The 17,391-nt window shown below is 45.5% G+C and overlaps 1 long non-coding RNA gene across 6 annotated transcripts in view; it reads left to right on the forward strand.

Moving 5' to 3' along the window:
- The window catches only part of LOC129636776 (uncharacterized), a 200,126-nt gene that overhangs the window by 82,342 nt on the left and 100,393 nt on the right, over positions 1-17,391 (forward strand). The window contains exon 5 of one of the 6 annotated variants that reach the window (XR_008707112.1): positions 14,722-14,876. The exons of the other annotated variants lie outside the window; for them this stretch is intronic. This is a non-coding gene — a long non-coding RNA (uncharacterized LOC129636776). The remainder of the gene's footprint in view (positions 1-14,721; positions 14,877-17,391) is intronic. 6 annotated transcript variants of the gene reach the window in all.

A 17,391-nucleotide genomic window follows, 5' to 3' on the forward strand; every position in this document is an offset into this window, starting at 1 on the left:
GGACTATGGAAACGTGATGGTGGGAATCCAGGGAAGTTATCGCAAGAAAGGGGAAGTTTCAGCTGAAGAGGATCTGACCTTCAGGCTAGCAGATTTTGACCAAACAAGTTGGAAACTGGTAGCCATTTAAAGGGGTCAATGCCCCCAGGGGAGATAGGCGATTAGAGCAATGACAGAGGAAGATGCAGCCAGCGGTGACATACTTACCATGCAAGGCTCTTTGGGGTGCCAGTCTGGCCCCAAACACCCTGTACTGCCAGTGAAGCAGGGGCAGGAAGAACATGTTTTCAACAGTGACAGTCTGCTGAAAGTAATTCATCACGAGCCCTTCCTGGCTTTTTCTTTTTTTGGGTCAGGCAGATAGAAAAGTCATCATACAGCTTCATGTTCCAGGGTCACTTCTTTATCTTGAATTTGCTCCAATGGGAGTTGTGAAAATGAGCTGCTAGACCATGATGCATATATCCTTTAAGTGTGTGTGTGTGTGTGTGTGTGTATGTACCATGTCAGGGAAAGGTGGAGAGCAGGGTTTTGAGAACAATACTGTGAAACAAATTCTCCCTCTGTCTTTGTATCTATAAATTATCACTACCTATATATATTTGTCTCTCAGTCTTGTGTGGGAGGTGCCGGGGGACACAGATGTGGATGACATGTGGGCTGGACAAGGGACTTCCTATCTATTGAGAGACATAGGTCAAACACAACTATAATGTGACGATTGGAAATAGAGGGTGAGAGAGGCTAGTTCCAACAGATAGGGAGGAAAAAAAAAATTTCATTGAGTGAGAATTCCCATGCCAACTTTAGACTGTAAGCTTCTTAAAGACAGAGGCTGACTTTTTTTTTTTTTTTTTTTCCCATTCACACTCCTGGGAGGCCCCTGAGCCCTGGATGGATTCAGCTGACTCACTGATAAGTCCTGCAGACTTTTGCTTCCTGGTTCCAGACCTGCGTGCTGGTCACTGACACCCTTTGTTTCATATTGAATAACTCTGTTTCTAGGTCTGGTGCTTGTTAGGAGGTCTGGAGCAATTCTTGTGTTTATTGAAAAAAAAGATACTATTGAGAGGAAATTTGGTAATAATATAGCAAACATCCTGCCTGACCTTTACATTCTGCTCCTCTTCCCCCTCCAGCCCCAGGTTCTCGTACAAACCATCACTGGAGGTCCTAAAGTCCTAGAACCATTACTTCTTGGGCAAATCTGTTTCTTGGACAGTTGGAGCTTGGCCTGTGGCCTGGCTACCGGCATTTCTCTTTTTCTAGGATTGTGTATCTGGAAAGGAGAGCGACCTAGCCAGTTGGGGTGGGCACAGTGTTTTGAAAAGTGGGAGCTTGGGAATGAATCATCGAGGGGTCCCCCTGGCGAGTAGGAGCTTCCTCTTTCAGCCAGTAGGAAGCAAAGATGTTAAGTCACCAGGACCACTCTGTTGTGCTGGTTGCTATTGGTTTCTTTTGTTTAAAAAAAAAAAGCAAAGTGGCAGTTTGCTAAAGAAGCTTTTGTTTGGTGGGAAAAGTGCTTCTACCTTAGACAGGAAAGGCGTCAGCAGTGGCAGGAGGCGGCCCTGGGCAGTCTTCCCATGGAGCCATCTGGTGGTTCTTTGCTGTAAGTGCGGCTCCTGGAGCTGCCTCCCCGTGGGCTGAGCTCCCTTGCTCAGTGTTTCTCTCCCTGGAGAAATAGCCTCCCCAGCTCAGGGAAGAGACCCCTCTCCATGACACTATACCCGACGGCTGCCCACTTTGATTTTTCTTCATTGTGGCTCTCAAGGGCCCACACGACTTGTCCTGGGGCTTCCACCCTTCTCCTCCTATATCCAGACAGACTCCTCAAGCTCCAGGTCCCCTCGGCCCTTCTGCTGTCCCTGGGGCCCTTTGCATTCCCTTCTCTCTGCTGAGGTTGCCTTTCTCTAGCAGCTTCTCAAGTCTGGCTTCTTCTCTGTGCTCATATATTACCTCCAAGCTTTCCCTGGTTAGGTCTAGTTTACTTCTCTCTCTAAAGCAGTCCTTGCACCAAGTCTTTCTCTATCAAAGATTCTTTGCCTTTTTCACTCATAGGCTATTTAGTATCATCTAAAACGATCTCCTTCATTCATGTGCTTTCCCTTTGTTTATTGTCTGACTTAAGTCTGTTTGAGCAGACCCTTGTCTGTTTCATCTGTTTTGAGAAAAATTCCTGACTTGTGTCGGGTGTTCAGTAAATACATGTGGGAAGAAAAAAAAAAAAAAGAATGAGAATGAAGTCACAAAACATGGAAAGGTAGAAGCCAGAGAGCCTAGAGGGGTTGTCTGAAGTTATTTATGCTGGACCCCTCCTCATTTGCTGCTTCTTTCCAAGTCACAGTCTACTGGAGGGTCTATTTGCATGGCTAGCCTCCATTTTTCTATGTGATTATACTTGGCTGCCAGGAATTTGGTTCTTTCTCACCATCCAACCCTGCTCTCTCCTTATCTTGGTGCAGTTTCTCCTAGTATATATCCGCAAACTCTAATAGCTTTAACAGGGGTTGTATTTATAAGGGAAAGTTGTCTTCCATCTTTGAGGCACCATGGTTTTTAGATGTTTCCAAGTATTCAATGTAAAAGCATTGAACCATCAAGAGAAACTCATACCTCATCTGATCAAACCCTGCTGGTCAGTTTCTCTCACTGTCGAGAGCACTTGGCGTGCATATCCATGCTCCCTTGGCGGCCAGCAGCTGCCTCTTCTCCTGATGATGACTTTTCATTTCCCAGCCAGCAGCCAAGACTCGACTTGCTCAGCTTCTTCAAGGAAGAGCCCTCAGATTCTGGTGGGGAGGGTGTCAGGTCATTGTTAGCCAGGCTTCCTGTGTCTGAGCCCAGACCTGATCAAATGTCCCTGCTCACTCTTTCGTTTTTCTCCATTTTTCATGTTCCTGCTCAGTCTTTTCATTTTTCTCCAACCTTAGGTACCCTAGCATCCACAGGACAGCTGAGAGCCACAGGGGCTTGTTTGCCCTTTGACTGGGGGAGTAACTAGCAGTTTTCATGCGCTTTTCTCAGACTGGAACTTAATAAAATGTCTTTCTACCTTTTATCCTGGCAATGGAAGAGCTGAGAGGGTAGCAGAGGACTTGCTGGGGCTGGAGTTGTTTTCTGAACAGGTTGTGCTGGGGAGGCAGCCCAGGAGGGAGAAGGAAATTAGAATCAGAAAACGCGTGTGCTCAGGGGTCCCTGGAGAACCTGCAGAGAAGCGGTCCCTCACTTTGTAGCCGCAGACTCCTGAGCCCAGAGCAGTGAGATGACTTACTGGGTCAAGGTCACACAGCAAGGCTGTGCGATTTATGGTACTCAGTTCAGTTTGGTTAGGGAAGTAGGAATCCCCTTGGACTTCCCTGGCTTCAGGAACTGGCGCACATGAAGGGTGTCAGGGCTGCTCTAGAGAACCCACATAGTTCTTTGAATCAAGGAGAAATGAGTCAATTGCTAGTTCTTCTTAACTCTTGAACTTTAAAAGTCTAAGTTGTGGTTCAGTATTTGAGGTGGAATGTGCGTTTGCTGAGGAGGTGGAAGGTGACGGAGGATTCAGAAGATTCAGGTGATTAGGTTCTTTGAACTGTCTGTGGGAGGTGGGCGAGCAGGACAGGGAGGTAGGCTTCTCCCCAGTGGTGGTAGAATAAAGCAGTGTTAGTGTGTCAACTGGATGTCAGCTCTTTCCCTCCTGGACTGCGGTGCAAAGAGTATCCAGTCGAGGTTTTCTTTGGCAGAATGACTGCTGTGTAAACTGGAATCAGAGAAAAAAGAATTGCTGCATAGTATTGTCTGTGACAGAAAATCTGTTGTGACCAATTTAATTCAGCTCAATGAGTCATTCTCAAGTATATACCCAGTAGAAAGCCAGATGTATTGTGGGGAATAGGAAGAAAGGCTTGTCAGTACTATGACATCTGAGACTGGTCCATCTTATTAAGAAATCAAGACCCACCTACATGGAGTAGACAGAAAATGAGACTGAAAAGCCTGAATGACAAAAATCATGGTATAAACATTGTATGTTCTGGAAAATGATGAGGAAAAGGAGTCAGGAGAATGGGTTGTGAGGAGGTGAACGTGTGGGAGAGGGCAAGCCACTTATCTGGGGGGGGCTGGGTCTTCTCGGGGGTGTATCCCCCAGTGTGAGGCTTTGCTCATGGTAGATGCTCAATAAAGACCTTCTCAGTGATGGAGGGAGGGCAGGGTGGACAAGAGCAGAGTGTGTGGAAGTTAGCAGAGGTCTGTGAGGACCAGACCAACCTATCTGAGCAGAGAGAGCAGGAGGGCTGGAATGTTCCAGATACACAGTTTGGACTTGCTCTGAGGCCCAGGAGAAGCACAGGAGAGGCAGGGTGAGGTGCCTTGGAAGGCACACTCGCCAAAGATTAGGAAGATGTGATGCTGGAGTGGGCTTGCTTTCATTCTGTTTGTCTTAGCTGTTCAACACACCAACTCAGGGTTGTCCCATGATTCTCTTTTGGGTCTATATTCTAGAGAATGCATCTCAGGGTCTGTGCGGGGAGGATACTTGGAGGCAGAGAGGCCTTTTGGCTCCAGGAATTCAGGGGCAGGAGACATGATGAAGGTGGTGGTGATGGGAGCAGCAAGGGAGGGGAGAATTGGGGAGATTTGGAAGTGACTCGGGACGCTTTTAGGTAACTTCAGTAGAGGGGGATCAGCACAGTTGGTTTTAGGGGAAGAGAGATTTTTGGAGAGGTGACATTTGGGGTACCAGGTGACTGTGAGATGTCTTAGAAGCAGTCAGAAATGAAAGATTGGCTGGATGAAGCAGGGTAGGTAAAAGTGGAGCCTTGACATCAGACCAGGGGTACTTTGAATCCCACTGTAATATTTAGTAGCTGTGTGACCTCAAGCACATGACTTGGGTCAGGTGTCCAGGTCATCCAATTTGCATGAGACTTTCCCATTTTGGCATGTCCTGGGAAACTCCGCAGCCCCAAGCAAACTGGGACAGCTTGCCCTGGACTGTCCTAGTAGGAAAACTGCAAGCCCCTGGTCGTGGAACCCCCGTGGAGGTGGGCAAACCGGGATGGTCAGTAAACCTACTTGAACAGCTTCAGCCTCAGTTTTCTCATCTGAAAAGCAGAAAGAAAAGCTGTTCCTTCTTTGGAGTGTGGTATGGATTCATTGAGCTGGTATGTGTAAAGCACACAGCATAAAAGTTGGCAAAACAAAAAGCTATGAAAAGTTTGTTGAAAGGGTGAGTTAGATCAATCAAGCGGATGAACCAGGTGGGTGCAGAGGGGATGGAAAAGTAACCTGGTGTTGTCATGGGATGAGTGCAGAGTCCTAGGCTTTATGTACAGAACTTGCAGATTGGGATTCTATGTGTATTTATAAAAAAGGGTCTGCCAAGAAAATTAGTAAACAAGAGAAATGTTAGACCGTGGAAGAGGGCAAACCTTAGCAGCAGCATTTAGATTTTAATGTTTATGCTAATTATTAGTGAATATGTTTCCTCATTAGAGGTCTTCCAAGAGTCTCTAAAGATGGGCATGTCAGTTCTCTGGTTCACTTGACACTAGCTGTACATGCTCAAACGAAATGAAACCACATTTTGTTTCAGCATTTGTTCTTTCAACTCATTCGTTAACTTATTCCACCAATATTTACTTAGTATTCTTCATGTGTTAGGCACAATTCTAGACTCCAGGGAGGCTACAAAGAAATAGGAGAAGAAATCTGTATTTTTAAAAAGTTCATTAATAAATAAAATTGTTTTATCATGACACTCATTTTCCTTATTTAAACTTGAACCACCACGGTCCTCTCCCTTATTCTTTCTCCACCAGCATCAAGGCCTTTTGACAGCTCCGTATGTAAGATTACACTATGATTCAAGTCCCTAGAAGCCAGAAACAGAGAAGTCAGAAAGTCCCCATCAGGGCATTTCAAAGAGATGGGCTGGAGACAGGAAAGATAGACTAGAAGAGCTGGAGAGAGAATGGGGGTACTGAGAGAGAAGGGAGGCAGAGAGCGAGGGATTTCCAGGGAAAGGGTCTGAGACAGGAAAAAGAGAGTGCAGCAGGAGGCCAGAGGCCAGAAAGCGGAATGGCAGCATACAGGGCACAGGTGGGGAGGAGAGGGCCCGGAGGAGAGAACCCTGAGGCACGAGCCAAGAGGGAAGGAGGAGCCTCAGGGGCCGGACATGCTTAGCTATAATCCCCTCATCCCCCCACGTTGAATAAAAATATTGATATTACACATGTGAGGTGAGGGTTTTTGTTTTGTTTTGTGTGGTTTTGTTTCTTTAGCCACAGCTAAGAGGAAACCGAGGTGGGGACCAGAGAGGGGTGAAGAGGCTGGGCCTACAGCGCCACCGTGGCGCGGCCTGTCTCCCTCAGCCTGCGCCTGCGTCTCCTGCTCCAGGGGTCCCCGCCTGCAGCCCCTTGGTGACACCAAAGGAGCAGGACTCCGCCGTTTCCGTGGCCTGTTGAGGCCGAGCATCCCCAGGCGGATGAGGCTGCCTCCTGCAGGAGTTGGCAGCTGCCTTGAGCTTTGCCAGCGACCGCTTCCCCAAACTGCTTCCTCCTCAGAACCGCTCTGGTGCAACCTTGACGCCACCCTTCCTCTTCCTTCACCTGAAGAGGCAAAGCAGGGTCAGGCCAGAGAGGCGGCCCCCTCCTTTCTTTCATTTTCTTCAAAGCTCTTTCCCCCTTTCCATGGTCCTGTGTTGTACCTCCTCAGTGCTTTCCTGAAGTAAGAGATTCAGGATAAAAAATGCATAACACACCCCAGGCCTCAGAGGCCAAGAAGAAAGAGTTGTGTGTAAATAATCAGTTCACTTTGCCTTGGAGAATGACCAGGCTGGAAGGGCCTGCAGAGAGCGTCATTGTTAGCCAAGAGCTGCGGACCAGAAGGTTGAAAAATTCCACAGCCTGAGCCAAGTGGTCAGATCGCCGGCTGCCTCTATCAGTAAAACTCGGAGGCCAGGCCTGGCCAGCCCGGGCACGGCAGCCACTGTGCTGCGTCACAGTGGCCCCACACTGGTTTATCTCTTGGGCTCTGGTTTCAAGAGACAACATCATTATAGACTGTAGACTTGACAGGAAGCCATATGACTGCATATCAATTTGGGGGCTTTTTAAAAACATTATTCTTTCAAATATATCTATTTGAAAGATGCTAAGCTATTACTCCAGTACTCTTGCCTGGAAAATCCCATGGACGGAGGGGCCTGGTGGGCTGCGGTCCATGGGGTCGCTAAGAGTCGGACACGACTGAGCGACTTCACTTTCACTTTTCACTTTCATGAATTGGAGAAGGAAATGGCAAGCCACTCCAGTGTTCTTGCCTGGAGAATCCCAGGGACGGGGGAGCCTGGTGGGCTGCTGTCTATGGGGTCACACAGAGTCGGACACGACTGAAGCGACTTAACAGCAGCAGCAGCAGCAAGCTATTAAGTGGGAAGATTCCCTGGAGGAGGGTATGGCAACCCACTCCAGTAGTCTTGCCTGGAGAATCCCATGGACAGAGGAGCCTGGTGGGCTAGAGTCCATGGGGTCTCAAAGGGTCAGACACGACGGAAGGGACAGCACGCAGGCAGGCACAAGCTATCAAGTACAAAAAGTCAGACAATGCCTTTCTGATTCTGGCTCTGCTGTGTATCTCCCAACCCTTCTGAGCTCAGGCTTCCACGTTTCTGTGACTCATTTTTGCTTTGCATTGCTAGACTCAGGATGCTTTTAGGTATTACTCAACTGCCTGGACAGTGCATTCTGAACAAACTCGTGTAGATGGCATCTGCCCAGTGTTTCCAGAGGCTCAGGGCTAACTTGGAGATGATTACATTAAATTCTGCTTGCATATCACGTAATAGTTTGTAAGCACTTTCCCCATGCAGTATTTCACTGAAGCCTGAAGCAACTCTGCCAGATGGGTATGATGACTTCCCATTTGCTGATGAGGAAATGGAGGTCCAGAGAGGTGAACTGACTGCCCCCAAAGTCTTAGAGCTTGTGGCAGGTCCAGATTTCCTGACTTAAACTGTAAACCTTTCCACCTCATCTGCTGCCTGTCAATAACAGAAAACTAAACGTGATAACTAATACAGGTTGAGTATTTACTGCTTGCCAGACACCATGCTCAGTACTTTAACATGCATTATCTCATTTAGTTTACTAAACAGATACAGGAGGGAACTGATGCTATTATCCCCATTTTTAGATAAGAGAACTGAGGCTTAAAAGGATTAAATTCCTCATTGTCACCTGAAGTAGTAAAGGGACTGAAATCCAGTGTGTTGGCTCCCAGAGCTGGTGTCCCTAACCTCTGACCACTCATGCAGGCAAGATACTAATGGGGCTTCCCTGGTGGCTTAGTGGTAAAGAATCGGCCTACTAATGCAGGAAATGCAAGAGATGTGAGTTTGATCCCTGGATTAGGAAGATGCCCTGAAGAAGTAAATGGCAACCCACCCCAGTGTTCTTGCCTACAAAATCTCATGTACAGAGGAGCCTGGTGGGTAATAGTCCATGGGCTCACAAAAGGGTTGGACATGGCTTGGTGACTAAACAACAACTCCACACACAGCCACAGAGGAAGATACCAAAGCCCTGTTCACCAAGTCCTCTGCAGACAGCAGAGTTAAACTGGTTGCCTGGTGACCTGGTTTGGGGTGACGGAAGAGAATAGGAGGTTTGGGGACACAGAGGAGAGGATGAGGCTGGCATGGAGAAGGGGGGTTCCCATTCTGATGTGGCCACAGTGACGAGGACTGAAGGGCAGGATGATGTTGATGTCACCACTTCTTTTCAGCCATATTTGCTGTTGCAGTCTTTTTTTATGGAGCCACATATGGCACTTTCTTAATTGAATTTTTCATAATAATTGATCTGACCTGTATCATTCTGTTAGCTTTAGCAAAACAAATTCTGACACATTTTGATATTAGAACTAAAAATATGCTTCCAACCAGCTGAGGAGCCATAAAGCAGGCTGAAATCATACTAATGATAATGTACAATCTGCTTGCTACCATAAAGTTCTTATTATTTACATGGAGCAAACCATCCAGAGATAATGTGAGCTTTGAGTCTCTTCCAGTTTTCACTGATCTTCTCTCATTTACCAAATGAGTGTAGGAGAGGGCTGAGAAATCTCCCCGGGTCACCTTACTGTGCCCTTCCCAATGCCTTAGTGTTTCACGTGGATCTTCCTGGTGCCTCTGCTCAGCAGTCTATGGGATGGTCATCCTCGGTGGGTCTGGAGGGCTGTTTCAGTTGAAAAGCCCACATTTCAGGGAGGGAACATGTATGCTCATGTTCTTGGTGTTTTCTTCTTCTTCTTTTTTTAAGATGCTTTAAACATGCTTTATTTTATTTTTTTAAACAATGTGTTGGCCACACCACATGGCTTAGTTCCACAATCAGAGATTGAACCTGCACTCCTGAATTGGAAGTGTGGAACCTTAGCCACTGGACCACCGGAGAAATTGCATCAGGGGTTTCTTTCTGGGCATCTTCTCTGAAAAAGTCCTGGTGACATTCAGAAGGGACTGCACTCACCTGGGCTCTGTCTGTGCTGGCCTCCTTCCACTGTGCCCTCTCCACACAGGGCAAGGATTCTGCAGGGCTGAGGGACTATGTTCCATTCAGAGCCCATGCCCCTATGTGCTTCAGGTGCCAAGACCCCGAATTCCTGCCCACACAGCCCCGCACCCACTTCTGCACCCAAGCTTATTCTCTAGGCCTGACTTCCCAAGAGTCTGCCATGATGTTGGTACACACTCTGAGTTCTGAGGGGCGTGAAGAGGCAGTTATGGCAGGGGCTGTGTGTACAGCTTGGACATACGGTCCAAGGGGTCTGTATATGTGTGAACAAGGCCCCTCACAATGTGGGAGAGAGCCAGGGGTTGGAGAAGATGGAGTATGGCCTTGGGTTAGGCACCCCCTTCTCTTGTTCACTGAGGAACTCTGAGGGGTTTGAGATTTGAACTTGGTCTTCCAGGTCATTATGAAGGTCTGTTAGCTGAGACAAGGGAATAAAACATATTTCCTCAGCTTGTTAGCTTGTTTTTTACACCTGTTATGTGCTTAGATGTGTGATTCGTGGATCTGGTTGAGCCCCTTTACATGCCAGGCACTGTGGTAGGATTGAGCTGGGAGTAAAGGAGACAAGACCTCAGTTCTAGAAGTGAGCTCTCTGTCCTCTTGGGGTGACTGAAGAGTGCACAGCAATCACAGTGCAGTGTGAAAATGCTGAGAAGGGGAGTCTTCTAGTAAGGAAGGTCATGAAACCCTCTTGAGGAAGTAATGATTCAGCTCATTGCTGAAGAATGACATGTTTGGGCAATTTCAATGGTTTCTAAATAGAACTAGAGCTTTTAGAGAATGGGGCGACCAAACAAAATAGGACCTAATAGCCATTTTTAAGGAGGCTACGGCTCAGCTGTAAAGCACCTGCTTGCCAATGCGGGAGATGAGGGTTCAATCCCTGCGTTGGGAAGATCCTCTGGAGAAGGGAATGGCTATCTACTCTAATATTCTTGCCTGGGAAATCCCGTGGACAGAGGAGCTTGGCTGGCTACAGTCCATGGAGTTGCAAAAGAGCTGGACATGACATGTGCTAAAACTTGGTGGCAGTAGGGAACCAGTGATGAAGGCTTACAGGCAGGGCAATGGCATTTTTTCAAATTATTGCAATTGAAATATACATACTTGCTATGGTCTGAATGTCAGTGCCTCCTTAAAATTCATATGTTGAAATCCTAATGCCTGATGTGATGGGCCTGTGGGAAGTCCTTAAGCCATAAAGGTAGAGCCCCCATGAATGACCTTATAAAAGAGGCTCCAGAGAGGGGACTTTCCTGGTGGTCTAGTGGTTAAGAATTCGTCTTTCAATGCAGGAGTCTCGAGTTCAATCCCTGGTTGAGAAACTATATCCCACTTGAGGCAACAAAAAATCCCAGTGCCATAATGAAGAGTGAAGATCCCCCTGTGGCAACAAGCTTGGTGTAGCCGAATAAATAATTAAATTTATAAAAAGGCTCCAGAGAGATTCCTAAGCCCTTCACCATGTTACACCAATGAATGGAAAAGAGTGCTCTCACCAGAGCATGGCTATGCTGGCACCTGGATCTTGGGCTTCTCAGACTACTGTGCGAAATAAATTTCTGTTGCTAAAAGCTACCCAGTCTATAGTACTTTGTTCTAGCAGCCCAAATGGACAAAGATGATAACTATTTTGTATTCTCTAGTATTTCATTCAAAATATTTTTCTAGGTTTCTACACAGGTTTCATAATTATTGTTTATAATTATTAATCAAATAGGCACTGTTTTACTGCATTGTATCTCTATTGTTGGGCATGGAGTTTTTTCCCCCCTCCTGCTTCAGTCAGCATGGTAATGGACATCTTCATTTTCTCATGTGTATAACCACCCCTCTGCCACCTTATCCCCCATTCTGGCTACCATTGGAATGAACATCTTACTAATGCTATTTTTCTAGGTGTTATTTCTGGAATTGACTGTTAAAGGGATGGAAAGTCTTTTGGCTCTGACTTGGTTTCACCACTGTACTTTCTAAACAAGCTGTGCTGAATCATACTCTCTTTACCAGCATAACATAAGCAGGAACATTTCTTTAGTTTCTCTTTTTGGTGAAAGAACTGTCTTTCTGGGCATACCGTTTGTCTAAATTCACCTGCTGAACTGTGTAAAGCCTGGACTATTCATCACATACTAGGCCTGACATTCCAGAGAGTAAGAAAACCACATAGAATTTGAGGTTATTAGTCAAGGATGGAGATTTTTTTGAGATGGAAAGTGTCAGAACCATGAGTTAGAGTTAAAACCAAGTTTAAACCGCTAGTGTTATTGATACAATTTTGCCAAGTTCCTTACCTTACAGTTTTTTGTTAGAATTTGAGTTTTTCCCTTGAGATTGCACCCAATCTCAAGCACACCATTTTTTAAAACCCATTTTGGTTGCACTATTTTTTAAAAACCATTTTGGAGCCTTTTGTCCATCAAGAGAAAACAACAGGGAAAGGCACTGGTCTTTGGTATCATAAAAACCTATTTAGGTAGAATGTGGCATTAATGCCTCCCCCTGAAATAGGTCAAAATAAAGATGACATTTAAACATCCTTGTTACTACAGCACATTAAAAAAAAGAATTGCCTCTTATTCTGTGGAGTCCTACAAGTAATAATATATTTTTATAACAGCAGTAGCAGTTACTTTAGCTAGATTCATGTTTGCCTTTAGCAGGAAAAGTTGGTTCCAGGAAGGTTCCAGGAGATTGTCTTGGCTAATGTTAGACATGTAGGAGGGGGTAATATATAGCATCTTGGCTTTAGAATGATAGGTTTGAATCTCAAATGTGGAAGTGCATCATTTCCTCTTTGAGATCACTCTGAAGGAACATTGGGATATGGGAGATTTCAAAGGAGGGGAAATTATCCTCTACAGAGTCAGAAGAAGTGGGATCCAGTCTCTACTCTGTCCCTAATTACTTTATTTAGTATCTGTATGGTTCTAGATAAAAACTTTTTGAGTATCCTGATAAAGCCCACATGTATGTATTGGTAGGAAAGAAACATGAGAAGGGCTGCCTTAGTGGCTCAGTGGTAAAGAACTTGCCTGCCAATGCAAGAGACGTGGGTTCGATCCCTGGGTTGGGAAGATCCCCTGGAGAAGGGAATGGCAACCCACTCTAGTATTCTTGCCTGGGAAATCAGAGGCAAGAGGAGCCTGGACAGAGGAGCCCGGTGGGCTCCAGTCCATGGGGTTGTAAAAGACTTGGACACAACAGGAGACAAGGGATGATTTAGTACTTGCAAGGAAAAGAACATCGAACTCTTCCTGGAGATTGTCTCTTTTCTGTTGATTAAAACACATTGGTAATGCTTGGGACTACCAGTGCCAGGCCAGCTTATTTGGGAAACTGAGGGATTCAGTAACGGGAAGACTCAATGACAGGTACTGTGGAGCATAGGGTGGGTGTCAGGAAACTTGAGTCCTGACATGGCTCATCTTCTCTATTGTTGGGACTTGAGCATCTCAAATGTCTTCCCTGACTTTTAAGAAAGTATCTTCAACCATCAAGTGAGCTAACTAATTTTGTGGTATCTGGAAATTTCTTCCAGCTTAGGCATTTGGTAGTTCTGTGATTTTTTTCCTGAGTAAATTTCAGTCCTTGCACTTATTTCCATATGGAACTTTCATGGTCTTGAATTGACTAGCTCCTGGAAACGGATCATAAATAATACCTGTTGAATTAAGGGGACTCTTCTGTGCTACTTAGATTATACTGCAGAAGTATAGTTGGGATAGTGTATGTTATCATGTATGGTCAAGTAGAAACAGAGGAAGGAAAAACAACATTTATATTTCATTCGAGTTTCTGTAAGAGGTCAGAGAGGGTCCGATGATTGAAAGACTTGGAGAACTGGGGGCATTAGGTAGTGGTAGAATACTACTTTTTTGAAATAAACAAGATGTCAATAGGATATTCAAAGGTTAGAAAGTTGGAACTAAAGTTGAAGATGGTCCAGGTAGAAGACTTGTGTCTCCTACGTCACTGAAAATAAATTTTGGTTGATTCTTAGCTCAGCAAGAGAAACGTCAATTATCTTACTGACAGGATTCAGGAGATTTCTTGTCATGTCAATGTCTATCATTTTTTAGAGATGGTATTCAGCATTTGACTTTGTCTTGGTACACCTTATAAATATTATCTTCAGGGACAGAGAAGCCCCTCTTAGTGTATGAGATGGTTACATAAGTAGACACTTTTGCTTGCATGGTTGAATCAGTATTATGAAAACTGTCCTCTAATGTTCTTCATTGCCATTATGATTTTTTCTTCATACAATTAGATTTTATTCAAGTCTCAGGGCTGTTTTGGAAAGGAAATGCCTGGAGCATTCAATAAGTTTTATTTTGGGAAGGTGAGGGTGGAAGATTGCAATAGGGAGGTGAGGGGAAGGGGTCACTTTGTCCCAGCTAGAGCCTTCTCTCTAGAGAGGATAATTGGGCCTTTGGAGCAGACCCAGTACATCTTCTTCTGTCCTTGTTTTCTACCTTCTGTTTCCATGAAACCAGCTCACTAGTCCTAACCACAAACTCTGGTGTGGAATTTGTAAGAATCCCATCTTGGAGATGTTCTTCTAGGCTGCAAGGGCTCAGTTCAGTGAAGAGCACACCTTCAAAATAGCTTTCCTGGGTTCTTATGACAGTCCCCACTTGCTTGTACAGTGTGGGAGGAGTGTGTTCGTACACTGAGCCTTCTCAGGCTTGGGTGGCAGGTCACATTCTTCCTTGGCCAAGGCAGTGGTTTCTTCCTATTATTAGTATAGCTGAAGTGTAACTCTAAGAGGCTTAGATATTTGTGGTTCATGTACCTATGGTTTGTCTTTCTGGTGAGCAGTCAGGGAATCCCTGGGATTTATTGAAAATTCTTTCTATGGAGAAATTAGTTGCTGATTTAAGGGAATGAAGATTACATACTGTGATGGTTACTTTTATGTGTCAACTGAGCTAAGAGATGCTCAGATGGTTGATAAAATACTATTTCTGAGCGTGTCTGTGAGGATGATTGGGAAGGAGATACGTGTTTGAATCAGTAGACTGAGTAAAGAAGATCTCTCCCATCAATGTCAGTGGGCCACATGCAATCATTTGAAGGCCTTACTAGAACCAAATGGTGGAGGAAAGAATTTTCTCTCTGAACTAGTATATCCATCTTCTCCTGCCTTCAGATATCAGCATTCTTGGTTCTCAAGCCTTCCAACTCAGAGGGGGATTTACTCTGGTTCTCAGGCCTTTGGGTTTGGACTTGAATTACGCCACCAGCTTTTCTGGGTCTCCAGCTTGCAGACGGCAGATGGTGGGACTTCTCAGCCTCTATAATCATGTGAGCCAATCCCTCAGAATAAATCTCTTTCTATACGTCTATATATATCCTATTGGTTCTGCTTCTCTGGAGAATCCTGGTTAATTCACATACTAAAGCCTCTTTAGACTATTAATACAGAGAACAATCAAATCCTTTGATTAATGCACACACATTTATTTTCTCAGCACGTGAAATGTATCAGACATTGGGTATACCTCCAAATCCAAGACATGGCCCTGAATTTCAAGGTACTCTCTCTGATGGGTCAGATTAAGAAGCAACCCCCATAAGACAATAGCGTAATGGGAGGAGAGAAGGGCTATCTTGACTCAAAAAGATCAGGGAGACCCTCCTCCTCCCCACCCTGAGGAAGTCAGAGTTGAACAGCCCCAAGAAGAACCTGAAGGTGTCTATAGGGAGAAACCCAAAAGAGATCCCTAGTTGAGAGCAGCACAGATGTAAAAAGAACATACCCTTCTAGGAATCACAGATAGTATGGGACACCTAATGAACAATGCACTTGTGTATTTTGGGGTAAAGTAGAATGGGTAAGTGGTGAGGAGTGAAGGTGGGGAGGGAAGCAGAGACCAAGTCATGAAGACCCTGCCTTGTACACCATTTCAAAGAGTTTGATCTTTGTCTTTTACGGATAACACGGCATCCAAAGATTGTAAGCACGAGAATGATATTCATTAAGTAATTCAGTGGGTATTACTGGGTACCCACCATGTGCCAAGTGGTTTAGGTCCTGATGGTACAGCAGTAGAGACGGCTGGGCTCATGGAAGACTTGAACTGATGTGCATTTTAGAAGAAGCTGTGTGGCAGCATTGTGGCGGGTAGATTGGGCTCAGGGCCAAGTGAGAAGTGACAATCCTACACTCATTGTTTTACCTGCACTGAGACTGTCTGGGGTGTGTTGATCATTATTTTCAGCAGTCTCCAGAGCAGGACAGTAGCTTATTTGCAGTATTAAATTTTTTTTTTTTTTAAATACTGTGACCTGAGTAAATACTCATGAGAAGTCCAATGAATTAACAAGGCAGAGCATTTACAGAAATAAAAGTCACAGTGTTTATATATTAATTACTGGAATATAGAAACACATGCAAGATGGGAGAAGTTGTGCAAAGAGTTTGGGAAGTGACCCTAAGAAGTACTGTGGGAGAGCAAGAAAGTGAAGGCAGAGAAGAGATGTGTTATGGAGCCAGCTGCCACCCTGGCCGTGGAGTCTGAGCCCACTGGGGAATTTAGAACACAATTCTCTCAGCTAAAGGACTAGGAGGCTAGAGTGTTTATCTCACCAGCTCCTTGCCTGTCCGTAGTGAAGGGCTGCCCTGTTTACTGGCTAATCATATTCCCAAGGCCAGGGAGTCCAGGGGATCATGAGAAGCAGCCATCAGTGTGTGGAGGTGGATGCTGAGGAGATGTGGGAGGGGCAGTGATGGCATCTGTTATGGGAATTAGTAATTCTCGGGTGCTTTTCATTCATTCATTCTTAGGTGTCATACTCTGTGGGCTTCCCTGCGGGCTCAGTGGGGTAAAGAATCCACCTGCCAGCGCAGGGGACTCAGGTTTGATCCCTGGTTCGGGAAGATCCCCTGGAGATGGAAATGGCAACCCACCCCAGGATTCTTGCCTGGAAAATCTCATGGAGGGAGGAGCCTGGTGGGCTACAGTCCATGGTTTGCAAAAGAGTCAGACACAACTTAGAGACTAAACAACAACAATCATACTTTATATTTTCAATAATATGTATACAAACAGCAATCGTAAGGATGAGATGAGGTGAGTGGTTCTTAACCGGGCAATTTAGCCCTACATTAGCCAAAGTCTAGAATCATTTTTGGTTCTCACAGTCAGAAGGGGGAGAGTGGCTAGTAACTAATAGTCAGGGATGCTGTTAAACATTCTATAATGCACAGGACAGACCCCCATCCCCCACCCCCTGCCCCAACCCACAAAAATGTATCCAGTCTAAAATGTCAACAGTGCTGAGTTTGAGAAACTCTGGGTTAGATTAATGGTATTTCAGAAATAAGAATGCCAAGATTCAGAGAAATCAAATAATTTGGGGGGGGGTTGTAAACCTAGTGCATGTCCCAGCCAGGATTTGAATCAAGGTTTATCCGCTTCCAAAGCCTGTGTTTTTTGATTTACATTGGTCTGCCTTCCAGACACAGAGACAGACAGAGAGAGAAAGAGAACTCTAATACCAGAGGCTCATGGAAAAAACCTCAGCATCAGTACTGGCCATGTCTTCTGGCCCAGGACTTCAAAGGAGCCTGGAGCTGGCTGGAACTGGAGGGGGCTGGGGAGAGAACACCTTTCGTATCGTTCCCTGGCCTCTCTCTCTCCTGGGCAAGTTGGGGCAGGCTTGGTGGGCACAGGTCCCAGAACTGCATACCAGGGCTGGCGAGGTGCCCTTAGCTGGAAGCCCTGACTCCTTCCCAATGCACAAGGACGCCTTTCTCTGCCAAAGCTGGCTGGTGGTTCTTTATGGAATGGCAACTCTCCCCATCCCCCTAGACTTG

This window comes from Bubalus kerabau, chromosome 22 (genome assembly GCF_029407905.1).
Source record: "Bubalus kerabau isolate K-KA32 ecotype Philippines breed swamp buffalo chromosome 22, PCC_UOA_SB_1v2, whole genome shotgun sequence".
Lineage (NCBI taxonomy): Eukaryota > Metazoa > Chordata > Mammalia > Artiodactyla > Bovidae > Bubalus > Bubalus kerabau.